At 38.2% G+C, this 15,591-nt stretch overlaps 1 protein-coding gene across 1 annotated transcript in view; it reads right to left on the bottom strand.

The window, feature by feature from the left end:
- The window catches only part of IL1RAPL2 (interleukin 1 receptor accessory protein like 2), a 968,427-nt gene that overhangs the window by 515,965 nt on the left and 436,871 nt on the right, over nt 1-15,591 (bottom strand). The gene's annotated exons all lie outside the window — the stretch shown is intronic.

Genomic DNA, 15,591 nt, shown 5'->3' with positions numbered 1-15,591 from the left:
TTGGACCAGTCCAAATTAAAGGCAGAGCAGGAATATCTAGTTTGCAGGAAGGGGCAGAACAGGATTAATATCACACACAGCCCAGAATGAATTTCTTAGAAATGAAAGATACTCTAGTCTTAGTAGCAAATGAGATGACTCTGACATCAGTGCAGGCTGGATCACTGTGGTAGAACTGGGCCCCCAAATAAAATGACCAGACTTCCACAGGGACAAAGAGGGGGACCATCCTATACCTTTAAATACTGGGAAGCGGATTAAAAGGAAGCAACCATGCTGGGAGTACCTGGTGAATCTGTTTAGTTACTTTGAAATCAATCGGAGTCTGTAGTGCTGTCTCAGCAGCTGAGTGATTTTGAATCTAATGCTATTCTTCTTCCCAAGTAATCCCTACTTTGAGAGTTCCTCACCGACCTGCCTTCTTCTGGGTACTGAACTACTGCAGGAGAATTCTAGGGTTTTCAGGGACCAAAGGGAACAGGGAAAGGCTGAAGTAGCAAAGTGCAGGGCCCTGGCTTTGACTGGAAGTGGTCTGAGTAGTTTTGTTTGACATGTGCAAAATACATAATAACGCAGCTCATCAGTTTAATATCTTAGGGTTCATAAAGCAACTTTATATGCACTATCTCAGTTTAATATCCAAAATGGTGACCACTATTAAAAGGACTTAAAAACGATCTTCTGACTTCAGGAGGCTGACTTGGTGTTAAAAGAGCAGAAATTAGGTTTGACTTGGCCAGGGATTTGCTGATCCTTAGCCTTCAGAATAAGAATTGGGTATAAGAAACATTTACTGAACACCCCTTGTCAGCCAGGCCTTTTATCAGGTGTTAGGATTACAGAGCAGAATAAACCATGGTCCTTGCCTTTAGAGAAGCTCACAGCTTTACTCTATGGTAAGTGTTGTGATGGGGAGGATAGGGTGCTTTGGGAGCAAGGAAAGGTTCCTGCCTAGCTTGGACTGGTGGAAAGGATGTGTGGATATAGAAGGAATTCCTGAGCCAAGTCTTGACAGATGTATAGAAATCCTTCTTTCATTCAGTTATTCAACCAATACAATTTTAGCAGTTACTATGTACTGGGCTCTATTGTAGGTGCTGGTGATGGTAGTTGGTTAAATAATGAGAAAAAGAATGTTGTTGGCATAGAAAACACGGTGCACAAAGACAGGGAGGCATCGAACCACATGTGGTGCATAGGGAAAGTAGAAAGAATTCTGCACAACTAGAAAGCAAGTGAGACGTTGCTGTGTGATAGAGAAAACAGGTGGTAGGGCCAGGTCCTGAAGGATCTTGACTATGATAAGGAGCCAAAATTTTATCCTGTTTATAATGGGGAGCCACTGAAGGTCTAAGTGGGATATGTGAGTTTTAAAAAGACCACTCCCTGGGGGCTGGGCCGGCCCCATGGCCGAAGTGGTTAAGTTCGCGTGCTCTGCTTCAGCCACCCAGGGTTTTGCCGGTTTGGATCCTGGGTGCAGATCTAGCGCCACTTATTAAGCCATGCTCAGGTTGCGTCCCACATGCCACAACTAGAAGGACTCACAACTAAAAAAAATATGCAACTATGTACTGGGGGGCTTTGGGGAGAAGGAAAAATAATAAATAAAAAGACCCCTCTGGCTGCAAAGCAGACGATGAATTTGAGGGATAGACACCAGGAAATCTACTGAAAAAAGAGCTTGCATAAGGACAGTGGCATGAAGAGGTAGATTTCACCCTTCTTGGGAAGACCCCAAGGCACTGGCCCTTTCCTTCCTCCTTGACACCCAAACTTATCTTAATCCCCACTCCTTAGAGGCTGACTGATAACAAGCTAACCTCCAACAATCTAATTAGTATAGAAGAGTTAATAGCGGACACCGGTTTAATGTGTGGCCCTCCCAAGATGTGCATCTTATGTAAGAGTCTGAACTCTGTGATTCAAAAGTGAGAAAAAAAAAAAAGAGCAAAATGTCTTAGCCCAGAATCTCCCAATATTGATGGTAAGTCTGCTCATTTACCTATCATAGGTAAATGGAAGGAAGAATATGGAAAAGTGAAAAATAACCCAAGGAAACAAGGTGTGGCTAATGATGAGGTGTTGGTGTCAGTAAGTGGTTGCTTCCACCAGGGGGAGAAGGAAAAGAAGCCTTTTGCACAGGAAACGTTGGCAGGAGCAAATAGGGGAGCCAAAGAAACAGAGGACAGACTCACATAATCTATGTGACTCACACAATCTCCACATCCATCTGTGGAAAGGAGACACTGGCTGTAATCTTTTGAGTCTAGGAGGTGTGCCAAGAGAACTAAGTATTTAATGTTATGAATAAAAGGATCTCTGTGAGAAAATAGAGAAGTCCCACATACTGGAAATGTCTTCTGAAAGTCACAGATTTAAACAACCCTCCCTGAAGCTGCAGAGGGACTGTTTCCCCCCTCCCCCCTCCCCCCTCCTCCCCACCCTGCTGCGCCACTGCTGCTGCTGCTGCTGCTGCTGCTGCCGCCTGCCTCCCCCTCCCCCCTCCCGTCCCGTCCCACCCCCACCTCCCCACCTGTGCCTAATGAAGGAGAGAACACAGCACCTAGGAAGGGCCTCTCCAGTAAGGAGTGGAAGATGAAATGTGCCCAGGTGAATGAAGTGGAGGTTGCTGAAAAAGTGAACGGGACAAAACGTTATTCCTGTTTAAGTGATGAGGAAAAAATGAGACACATGGGAAATAAAAACAGCACAGGAAGATCAAATAATAGATAAGAATAAAGGTAGCTATATGGTTACTTTACTGCAAAGTCCCCTTCAAAGGTGCAATTTGTCTTAGCAAAAGTGTTGTGTGCATGTAGAACTACTGGGATACAGATGAAGACTAAGGAGAAAATCTGAATGTCAAAATCCCTCATTAATCAGCCAAACTCTTTTTTTTTTTCGAGGTTGGGGGGAAAGAACACATCTGAGAGAAAAAGAAAGCAACTTGAAGGAAAAGAGAATTTGTTCTTCCTCTTATGCACTCAATGATGAAAGCATCATTTCTCTTATTTTGTGTGATGTACTGGGTTGTAAAACAAAGAACCGATATTTGAGCTTGCATTTGACAGTGTAATAAATGCAATTATAATCATTTGCATATTAAAGGCATTATTATTACTTCGTGGCAAATATTTCCAACAAGATGGAATTGAAAAGAATCCCTCCTCCCAAGCAGGCTACACATGGTTTTGTAGGATTTGACATAATCTGAAACCATGCTGTGTCTAACTGTCAATTGCAGGAATTCTCCAAAGCTACCACAGATCTTGTTCTAATCTCTTTTAAGACTCATTTGATGCCACATAATTGAAAATAACCATTGGTTGTGATGTGTTAATTTTATGCAAGGAAAATAATAGGGTACTGATGTTATACTTTCAGCCAGCTACTTTTGGGGAAAACTACTAAATTTTTAGTCTCTGTGATAGCTCGCCTCAGGCTACATAATCCTTTATAATGTCATTTTGGGGCCCTATTTAAAATCAAATATTGTGAAATATGGCATCCAAAATGATGAGATCTAGGGTTTCCATTCTCTCGGACATAGTAGCCTGCCTTAGGTACTACACATAAAAAAAGGTAACCTAATTTATCTTGAGTTACAAACTTAAGATGGGAAAGGAATTGCTTTGTGTAACCTATGACAGTACCGTCTATTTCTACTTGACATCCCTTAAGTGACCTATTAAGGCAAACCTCACTCAAAGGTTTGGCTTGCAACAGTCAAAGCCTTCTAAACTAATGTTTACCTATGGATTTCAAATAGCCCGCCCTCTCTATCTAGGGTGTTTCAATACAGTTACATATAGTCTGAAGCTTAAAATCTAAATGAAAAACACAGCTTAGATTGAACCCTGGAAAATAAAGTGAAAACTTAATGAGATATAAATTAGTAATAGCTAAAGCTTTCCCTTAAAGAAAACATTACTGATTTTAAAGAACTTACTAATGAAAAAGAATGGCATGTATTTAGGCTTTGCCAGAGACACACCATAGATTCATTTCTAAGAAAAAATGAGGACGTGGATTCCAGGGAAGGGGCTTTGCATTCTCGCTGGGTCACTCCCCTACAAGCTCCTTTTGGGCCAATTAGGTTGGAAGATTTTCTAGTTACTGCTTGGGCCCCACGATTTCTGATGCCCATCTACAGCCACATCCACTTCTCACACCCCTAATGTTAATTTACTCCAGAATTGGCTTTCCTCAAATGTCTTCCTCTCCTGAAGATAATTTCACATTGCAACCCTGTATTAGCATTTGCTATCGAATATGTGAAATTGCTCCTTTAATCCTTCAAAGCGTCCACCTAATCTTAAAAACTCTTCCAGAAAGCCTTCTTAGGGTGTTAGCATTTTCATATTCCTTTGTACTTTGGGATAGGCTACTCCATAAGTATTGTATCAATGGGGTTTGCATTTGGCTTTGAGTAGTAAGAGAAAACCCAACCTCAGTGGCTGAAACAAATGGGTGGGTTTTTTTTCCCTCTCATATAATGAAAAGGCTAGAGCTAAGCATCTCAGGGCTGATACAGCTCATGTACAATGTCCTCAACATTCCAGGTTCATTATTATAGCCTTATACTTTATCCTTGGCATTTGATGTTCATCCTTGTGCTTGTCACTTCTTGGTCCCAGGATGGCTGCTCTACCTCCAGCCTAATAATGTCTGCATTCTACTAAAAAGAGGAAGGAAAGCAGGAAGAGGTAGTGCATAATCTCAGCATATGTGCCTTTCAGCAGAATTTTATTACACAACCACCATAGTTGCAAATGAATCTGTTGGCAGGTTGCTGCCAACAACAAAATTGGGATTCTGGTAGAAAGGTAAAAAGTAGAATGATTATTGAGATTTCAAAATAGTAGCATTTTCTGCTACAGTGTTCTTCAGTCATGTTAAATGTGACCACAATCTATTCCCTAATTAAACTATATAACTCTTCGAGGTCAAGATCATTAATTATTTATTTCTTTTCTATGCCCCTCCTCCCCTTAGTATACTTGAACCATTCTATGTCTGATGGTAATTGGATGAACCGGATAGGCAGCTCTACCATACATCCTCTTCTACCACTTAGCCAGAAAATATTTGCCTGTGTGAATATGCGTTTAGTCCGTCAAAAGAAAGAGCAAGCAATATGTATCATTTTTAAACAGGTGGAATCACATTAGATGGTGGTTTGGCTCCTTGTTTTCTACCAAATAAATTCTAACCACTTACTTGGCATTTGAGACTCTCTCCAACTTAGTCTCTCTCTACCAACCTCTCCTGTTCCCTTCCATCTTCCATTCCCTTCCTCAAACTGAACTACTCACTCTTCTGAACTCAGTCGATATATGACTTATTTAGTGTAATATGCTCAACTGAACAAGAAAGAAACAAACAATGACAACAACAAAATCTGAGCCCTTGAATTTTTCCCTGTGCATACAGTGTTCTCTTATCATCTTCAATATTCAAATTCTTTGATATCTTCCAGAAAATCTTTTCTGGATGAAAAGATGAGATAATGTGAGTATATGAGTATTGGGAGAAGGGGTAGGATGAAGAATTATCCCCCTATAGTTCCTTTCCAGTCTCACCCCTCATGTATGGTAAGGGTTCTTTTTAGGATCATAGGCAAAGTTATACACAAGAAATTATCAGTATTAGCAAGAAAGACATTTGTCTTCATACGGCTTCAATTTCAACAATCTAAAAGTGTTTAACCTTATCTATGTGGAAGTCTAAAAGAACCAGCATAGATCTAGTGAGGATAGTCTTACAGGCTTCCAACCTGTCGGCCACTAGCATGATGGAACCAGGACTCTGAGGAGAGGGCAGAGGAATGGAAAGGGGAAGAGGGAACTCACGAGTGCTAACTTGAGGCTGGCTTTCTAGGCGCTACAAAGTTAAGAAGTGCTGTATACCATCCTGTCAACTCTACGAGTATTCATATTTAGCTACTACTGAAAATGAATTATTTCTATAACAGAAAGTGTTTTTTAAATATGGTGGTGTATAACGGTAGGTTACATAGGTTATAAACCTGGCATATAGTAGCTACTCAATAAATGGCAACCACCCTCCCAGTTTCCTAGCCCCAAAGGAGTTACTTCTTCCTCTAATTTTTCATAGCACCTTGCCTATACCTCTCTTTCGGTGATTTTCTTCTTCTTTTTGTGGTTATCTTTTATTAGATTGTAAACACCTCAAGGGTAAATTATTCTAATCACCTTGATTGGAATATATGGCCAGGTTTATTCTTCCAGTGAAAACCATCACAGAGGTACATTTGAACTTTCTAGGAATATGAAATATATACTTGTTTCTCACTTTGTCATTTAATATCACAGATGTTCTCACTTGCTCACAAAAAAAGAGTTTTGTGGTCACTCTGGCACTCATAGCTCTCTAGAGGCCTCTTATCACCAAATGTGTCAAATAGTTATTCCTGCCCATTGCTTTAGAACAGTGCTGTCCAAAAGAACTTTCTGCAGTGGTGAAAATTTCCTATCTTTGTGCTATCTAATATAGTAGTGGTTAGCCACATGTAGCTAATTGAGCCCTTGAAATTTAGGTAGTGTAACTAAGGAACTGAATTTTTAACTGAATTGTATTTTAATTCAGTGACATTTAAATAGATGCATGCGGTTAGTGGCTATGGTACTGGACAGCACAACTCTAGAATGTGTGGAAAGACCAGCCCCTTCTTATAGTGCTCTCTACTCTCCCCACCTGCATCAGGCCACCTAGTATTCTCCCTTTCCATTCACCAAGGTTCTCCTGTTGTAAGTCTTCATTCTCCCACTAGAAAGTAGACAATGACTCAGATACCACATTCCTAACTTGGCTTACTTGGCAGGGCAGGGAATGGCTCAACGGTGGAGGGACGACTCTATCCAATATGAGTTATACAGCATTATCTCAGCCCAAGATCTCTCCAAGCCTAAGAAAACCTAGCAGGACATTCTCATTTGGCTCTACTCTCCTTTCACACTTACCCCTCTCAACTTACAAGCTAATTTAGAAGTCGACTTCTCCATAAAATTTTTCCACATTAGTCCTGCCTGTTCTCTATTCCTATTCCACTGATCTCTTGCTACTGTCTTTTAGTATGTGATGCACAAGGTCAGTGATGCAAGGGGGAGGACTTAGAAGAAAATGGGAGTTTGTCATTACGACCTAGTGTCAACTAAAATATTGAGTTAATGCTGTAATCTTCTGATGATGGCTTCAGGCATCCCAAGAATCTGAATACATACACCATGAGCAAATTATGACAATGCTCTTTAAAGGCAATTAGTGCATGTAAATAAACACCATATTTGAGCACAGTCTCCTTAACTGTATGACTTGCTACAGTCATTCAAGTGCTCATTTATTCCATAGCATTTGTGCACTGCATGTAGCAGAGGGTGACAGAAAATATGGATCACGTTTGCACATGCATATGTGGAGGATTATTTACTGCACCCATTTGCAACTGCCCAGAAAGGAGGGTTTAGGAGAAACACAATAAAGGTCAAAGTAAGCGAAATTAGTACTAGGGAAAATCTAATATAAACCTAGGCTTTATAACAGTTGTTGGCTGTAGAAAAATCTATACCATCTTCTGAAGTCAGCTGGATCAATGTGAAAAAACACTATCCTAATGAAATCGCCTTTCAATAAGAAAACATTAACCTGGATGCATATTCAGTTGCAATGAATAATCATCTTGTTAACACCTGAATACATTCAATAATGCACAAAGTCACAAAACACTATCCTCCCTGACGCTCACGGTTAGTCTTAATTCCACGCTTTATTTGACATACATGGAGCTGATTCCATTAAAGCTGATGATACCCGCCTCCGAGGCCCCCTGTGGAACTCTTCTCTCTCCCAGGTCTCACTGCGGTGGCAATCCAAAGAAAGCGCTAAAGTGTGCAGTCATTTCCAAATCTACAACTTGAGTTTTTAGAGATTCTCCTTAAGGTTTCAGCAGAGCAGAACAAGCAGTAATTAAAAACCCTAAACCTCTCCTGACACAGTATGCAAAGGCAGGAGTCTTTAGGAGGATCCGGCAATCTGCATAAAATATCTGCTTGTGGAAGACCACGAAAGGTAAATATTTCCCAAGCCTCCTCTGAAATCCCTGAGCTAGAGCAGTAACAAATTATCAACGTAATCATTTGATATTATAAAATCATCAGATAATTTTTGAGCATTTATGTGCCTATCACTGAGCAGTTACCAAACATTAAAAATACAATTTAAGATACAGCTCATATCCCCAAGGAACTTACAGTTTAATTCTCCACTCCAGTTCCACTATCATGTATTAGTAATGTCAAAAATATTTATTTAGCAATTATCTGTACTATTGCAAAATGAGGCTTTCCACATCATGCAATTTGCAAATGGATAATGAAATGCTTGGATGGCATAAAGATTTGCTTTCAAAATTCTCCTTTTATTTTAATCTAGATAAACAACCAACTAATTTAGAGTTTTGCCAGCCTTTGAAAAAAGGAAACTCAATAATAGTAACATATGTGTTTATAGAAGAATCCTACTAACACACCAAATCATTTAATGGCTGCTCTAACTTCTGAACCACCAGTCACAAACTATAGCCGTTAAACTCCTGAGAACAAGTGAAATAAAAGCACCAGGAGGAGTTTCCAAATGCTAGTGGATTCCACACGGTGTGAAAAGGCATACTTATTAAATATATTAAATAGTAACTAGCACTACCTGGAGATGTTTAATTGTATTACGCAGAAGATGTCATGGACAAATAGCAAAAACAGTACCAAGTGGTGGTTCCATTATTTAGCTCTGAATCCAAGTAAGATATGACTTTTCCAAAGTAGTACCCCCTCTTTTTTTCTGCCCCATCTTGGCCCCAACCAGCAGAACACACTTAATAGAGAGACTGGAGAGATAATAAACTTCAGTTGGAGGTGCAGGGGTATAGCAATTTCACAGTAATTTCTGGAGTTATGGACCAAAGATTAAGTCTTAGAATGAAGGGTTTTACAAGAAAACAAAAGGGCAAAGATCAGAATCAGTGGGATAGGTACAAATATGGGGCACACTCAAGAAGATCCATACTAGGCCAGGACTAGCACTAGATCCTTTGAGAAGAATAAATGGAGGCTGATACTAGAATTCATTGTATAGCCTTGTGAAATGTATATAGTCCCCATTACAGAGTGTGGGGCCCCATACTTATCAATTCTTTCTTTTACTATTCATAAAGTCACCCCTGCCCCTCACAAAAAGAGCCCCTGTCAATGATATCAAATACCTGATCTAGTGAACCCTATTTGGCTATTAGACTCACAATGTTGATACCAGAGTGGGAAAAGCTAAGTAAGCAGCTGCCCTTGAATAATTCTGTCTGTAATCATACTGAAGAAAGGGACCGTCTTATTCCTCACTATATCTCTAGAACATAGTACAGTATCTATCACATAATAGACATCAATAAATATTTGTTGAATGAATGAGTGTGCAACACATCACACTAGTTCAATGACATGGAATGGGGAGTGAAAGCCCATAATATGGCTGTGTCTACCTGAAACTACTTTTTCTACAATTTTGATTTAATTGAGCAGAAATTTCATTCAAAGTGTTGGCCAATTCCATCAGAAAAGAGGCTGAATTGAATTTGCTCACTGGATTGATCAGGTAATTAACTAATCTGACTGAATCAACTTTGGATTATTCTGGCACCATAACTAAATGTTTACAGTTAATAAAAGCAGTCTGTGGCATCAGAAATCACCCAAGCTGAAGAATTCAATCAGAAAATGGAAACAAATTGCAGTCCAAGATTAACGAGACAATTTTATAAACACTAAGCTGTAATATATCTCATAGAAATGGAAAAGTGGTAGATAACCTCATTTTCTGATAAGAATACAGCTACAGGTCTGTGATGGTGTAGTATAAATAAATAATTTGAAATTATATGATTGTTGATCCAGAGAGAAGTATATGATAGACACTTGGGGTGTACATACACACACACTCAAAGACACACACACACATGTACACACAGGTAGACTCCATTACTTGTCCTAAAATTAAGAGCAGATAAATTGAGATGTCTATTTGTATAAATATTGTTTTCACTATACAGAAAATATTAAGGTTGAATTGCCTTAAGTTGCAAGTACATTTAAATCTTTGTTTATAACTTGCTATTCAACAAAAGTTAGGAGTAGGACGGAAAAGAAACAATGCTTAAGTGTTAGCAACCACAGTCGGTAGAAGAGCAATAAAAATAATGTTAAATGTCTCTCCAAAATGATGAAAATCAGTGGGGAAACAGAATTTGATTCAAAGATTCTATTAGCACATAATATTTCCAATAACGTGTTTAGTGAGCAAAGTGAAGTCTACTTCCACTTTAATATTTTGGTAGATTTTTAGATATTACAGATAGCTTCAGGTTTATGAATATGTGATATTTCAAAGACAAGAAACAACGGTGGTGATTCTGGGGCTCAGTTGTTGCCAGTGAAATAGGGAGAGCGATGCAACATCATAGAAACATTTTTATTGAACAAACTTCAACTCCACAAGCAACTCTACCCATATCATGCTTTTAGCTGGTTCAAGTTTCCTACATTTAGAGCAGCGCTTTTTCCTCTTTGCTTTTTCCCATATTGATTTCAATTAAGTTTCACCTCTGAGAACCCAAGAAACTTAAAATTGTGCTCTTCTCCCCCTAGTGAGTTTGCCCAAAATGTCTTCTCTGTGCTTTAATCACAATACAGGAAATACAAGAAACAGCATGACCAATTCTTAGTAAATATTCTGAGAGTTTAATTCTTTCTTTCACATCTATCCCTAGCAGGAATCCTTTTCTAGGTTTCCTTATGGAATAACTTCTTAAGAGGGAAGGAATTGGTTTGGGAAAGGAAGTAGGGTGGGAAGACAGCCAGGCACATCATCCTCTTTTCTTGGCCACCTTTCTATTGCAGCTGGTTATCCGAAGACTGGGCAGTCTGTGAAAATATCATGCTGGAATAGTTAAATTTGTGCTTGTGTTTTCTCCCTGGAAACCTATTTTTTTAAAAGAATCCTGAATTCTATGTTGATTATTATTATTATAAGGACCCTTACTGACTTTTAAATACTGAAAATTATCTTAATTGAGCCTTTTTGAGAAGAGGCGACCTACCCACCATTTTGAATAAAGCATAAAAAGGCTAATGACATTTGACATTCTGGTTGGATTTCCAACTGTGATTTTCCTTTGATTAAAATAAATAAATAAATGGTAGAGCACCAACTTTGTCACCTGAGCATTGTTAAAGATGACATTTGCAAAACAACTATGCTAATATGACATTTTCCTTTTTTTCTTGGTACTTTGGTGTGATCTGACAACGAACCAAGAGGACTTTCCTTGAAACCTTTGGTATTTGATCAAGTGCCACCTATACATCAGTGGCTTTCAAACTATTGTCATTTTCCTGCCTCCTTGCCAGGGATTAAAGGAATAGGCAGAATTAAGACTTCAGCAAATTCCCTACCCACTAACCTGTAACGTATAACATTCACTGCTTTAAAAGAAATGCAATGTCTTTTTAGTAAAGAAGAATGCTATGGCTATGGTGATGCAAATTGCTTTTCAGCATGCCTACCTCCTTGGGCTTTCTTTTTCTTCCCTCTGAAGATTAGACATAATTTAGCAAAGTAGAGATATCCTCTCATAAGCTACCATGTACCTCTTTCTGACTGTTAGCTTTCCTTTGTAAATAAAACTGACGCAACACCACTAACCCTACAAGTGAACTTTGAAAGGCTAACTTGTTTTCCATGTGATGTTCAAGAAACAAATACCTGCTCAACTTGAGGAAAGATTACATTATCATTTCTAATTTACAGGAGAGACCAGCAAATTATGGCCCTTGAGCTAAATCTGGTCTGCTGCTGCCTCTTTATGTAATGGCTTGTGAGCTAAGAATGGTTTTTACAGTTTAATTTAAAATGGTTTAAAAAAAATCGAGAATAATAATAATCCAAGAATAACAACATTTCATAATATTCAATATTATTTAATAAAATTTCATGATGTGAAAATTCAAAGTTCTGTGTCCATATCCATGCTCACTTATTTATATACACACACACACACACACACATATACCACGCACACATATATATAGCTGTTATATGTATATATGGCTGTTTCCATGCTACAACAGCAGTTGAGTAGTTGTGACAGAAGCCATATGGCTCACAAAACCCAGAATATTTACTACCTGGCCCTTTACAGAATAAAAGTTTCCTGAACTTGGTCTAGAGTCATATTTAATTAGGGGAAACAGCTCTAAGTGTTGAGTTCTTTCCCCTTACACAAAGCAGTAAAAACACAGCTCTCAAACCCTCAGACCAAGATAGAATTGAGGATTCTATTATTTCGTTGAAAACGAAAACAACCAACCAATAAGGACAAATAAAAACTCCAACCAGAATAAGGTTTGAGTTCCAGCTCTGTGACTAATTCTCTGTGTGAATTTAATCACACTACCTTTGCCTTTCTTTTTATATCTTTAAAACTAAAAATTTGAATAAAAGGATTTCTCTGGTCATTTTGAGATCTACGAATATAAGATTTTCTTCCCGTTTTTTAAATTTCTTATTTACATAACAAAAAGCTCATTCACTTTACTAAAGGAGTCACAACAGGGTTTCTGTGAAAATCAAGTAAGTGCTTCCATATAGGGTACTTGAGTATTTATGTAAGAGGTCATTCCTTACCAAGTACTTGACTGATAAAGTTGAAGTGGTAGGCTATTAGAAATCTCTCAGAAATAAATGATGGCAGTAACTCTGAAATGATCATGAAAGCCAATGTGAAAATGGAATTCTAGCAACAGAAAAGATTTGCATGTGAGTTTTCTGGGATAAATCTATAGTATAACATAGTATTCAACTAAAGTTAACCCTATGTTTGTGGTAAACTCACATTCCATCTTGGTCCACTGACTAAGGCATTTAGTAGTGTAGACTTTTCTACTTCAGTTGTGGTCTGTGGACCAGCAATAATTGCTAGAAATGCAGAAAATCAGGCCCCACCCCAGACCTACAGAATCAGAATCTTCAGTTTAACAAGATCCCTAGATGATTCCTATGCATATTAAAGTTTGAGAAGCATTGTTGTAGGACAGTACTTCCCAAACAGTGGGCTGTGTTACATCAGAATCACCTTGGAGTGGCTAAGTAAACATGCATAGTATTTGGCCCTGACTCTACAACTACTGAATCTGAATCTCTTAAATGAGGTCTGAAAATCAGTTTCTTTTAAAGCACTCCAGGTGATTATTATATGTAATAATATTTGAGAAGCACAGGAGTAGTGGTTAAGAATGTGACTCTTTTTCAGTGAAACATTCCTAGTTCTCTCACTTAATAGGACTGTGATATCATGTTACTTAACCAATTCGAGAATCAATTTAGTCATCTGTAAAATAGGGATAACAAATATACCTACCTCATAGGGTTTTGTGAAGATCCAATTAGAGAAGGAACGTGTCTAGCATATAGTAAGGACTCAATAAGCATTAGCTATTATCATCAGGATTATCATTATTACCACCACTACCACTACCATCATGATCATCTTCTTATTCTTCATCATCATCATCATCTTCATCATCAGGAGTGATGAAAAGTTAAGCTCAATAGTAGGTGGGATGAGAAGAGATCATGTGAGGCCGTGTTTCCATACTAATCAACTGGTACTTTAATCTTCACATAGTGGAGAACCATCAAAGGGTTTTAAGCAAAGGAGTTACCCAAGCTTTGACAAAGTTGGCCTTGGTGGATGGTGAGGGAGTCTAGACCAAAAATGCTCAAGAGTGATCACCTAGTTCTCAATAGGCTTGTGGTGTTGAGTTGCATTCTAAGAACTCTAATCCTAGACATCCTCAATAATTAGGTTAGATAATAGTTAATCTGGGGCTCAGAGATACCTCTTGGCGTCTCAGAGATATCTCCTCAGCAATTCCAGAATTACCTGTGGTTTGGAATGACCCCTAGATCTAAAATTCCTGAGGTATTTCTATTCTGTCCATAAGTCAGTCACACTGGCTGAGAGTCAGCAGAGGCACGAAGAAAAAAAAAATCAAAGGCCTAGGAAGAAGCCATAACTTCATGGAGACAAAAAAATGCACAGAACTAACTTCACAGAAGAGATATACTTTGAGTTGGATTTAGAAAAGAACTATAAGTCTGTCAGGAATAACAGTACAAAGAAAACTCAAAGGCTCTGAGGTGCTTTTATACTTCCCTAGTCTAGACTCACAGTTCTAAAACTTCTACTCCACCCTTGCCAAATTATTGAACTGACACTCTTGGTCTGTCAACACACTTTGGTTTTACTCTAGTTAATATTAGATAAAATTCATGGACATGCTAAAGGAGCTTACAATTCATTTATAGAACTAAGGCCTAACTACAAGAAATCACTAGAGGGCAATGGAAGACAAACTAGAAGCAAGTGCTAGAAGAGGTGGCTTAGTCAGGGCAATAGCAGTAAGAGAAGTGGGACTTGGAAAATATATGAAATGTGAAGCAGAAGTAAAAACAAGGTGGGTTAGCAACAGTATTAAACGTATGGAGTCAGGAAACACTATAAGAATAGTTAAATAAATTATAATACACCCTTGCTTTATAACACTATAAAGTAATTCTAAAAATGTTAAGACATATTATACCAGCTTACTTGGAGTGATTTCCAAGATATGCCATTAAATGAGAATGCAGAGAAGTATATGTAGCATAATCTCACTTGTGTAAAACAAACAAAATCTCCCATGTATGCGCTTAGGTATATACAAAGTTATATAAGGATATACACCAGGTTGTCAATACTGGTTTGCAGGTAGTGGGAGTTAGGTGTCTGATAAAGGAGTGCAGTGAGGGGTAATAGGAAGTGGAAAGAGTGAGAAAAAGATATAACACTCAATGCAATTTTTGAGCAAGTGCTCTAAAAACGGAAAAAGAAGACAACAAGAAACTAAGAGTGAGCAATAACGGTCTTGAAGCAAAGAAGAGATATTTCACCTAAACCTCGCTGAGAGAAGACCAGGGACACAAAAAGGAAGATCAAGAATTCTATCAGACTCTTCTCTTAGCCAGCAGAAGTTCCTTAAGCAGAAGGAATTGGAGATGGGTAGCAGACTCCGTTGGATATGATTTTGATTTAGCTGTATGCAAGCATACATACCAAATCATAATGCATTCTCATAAAAAATCTCTGTCTTTGTACTATATATATTATAAAACTTCCCATATCTCTAAATGGAATGAAGTCTAGGAGATTAGACTGAATATGTCTGTAAGCAATGTACTCTGACAGTTTGCTGTTTTCTATTTGCAGTTGTTGTTGTTTACTTGCTTAAAAATTCTCGATAAAAATTTGTTTTCATTTGTGTCCATAGCAAAGCATTTTAGTTTGTTTGACCTATCCTTATGACCTAAAATTTAACACAGCTATAAGGAACCAAAAAATTTTCTTTATACAAGAAGTCTTTAGTTTAATACAACTTATTTGGTAAGGCTCAAATTTATCATAAAAACCAGAAGGGATTATTTTAG

This window comes from Equus asinus, chromosome X (genome assembly GCF_041296235.1).
Source record: "Equus asinus isolate D_3611 breed Donkey chromosome X, EquAss-T2T_v2, whole genome shotgun sequence".
Taxonomy (NCBI): domain Eukaryota; kingdom Metazoa; phylum Chordata; class Mammalia; order Perissodactyla; family Equidae; genus Equus; species Equus asinus.
Note: the sequence above shows the minus strand (reverse complement) of the source record. Positions and strands in the feature narration are given on the sequence as shown.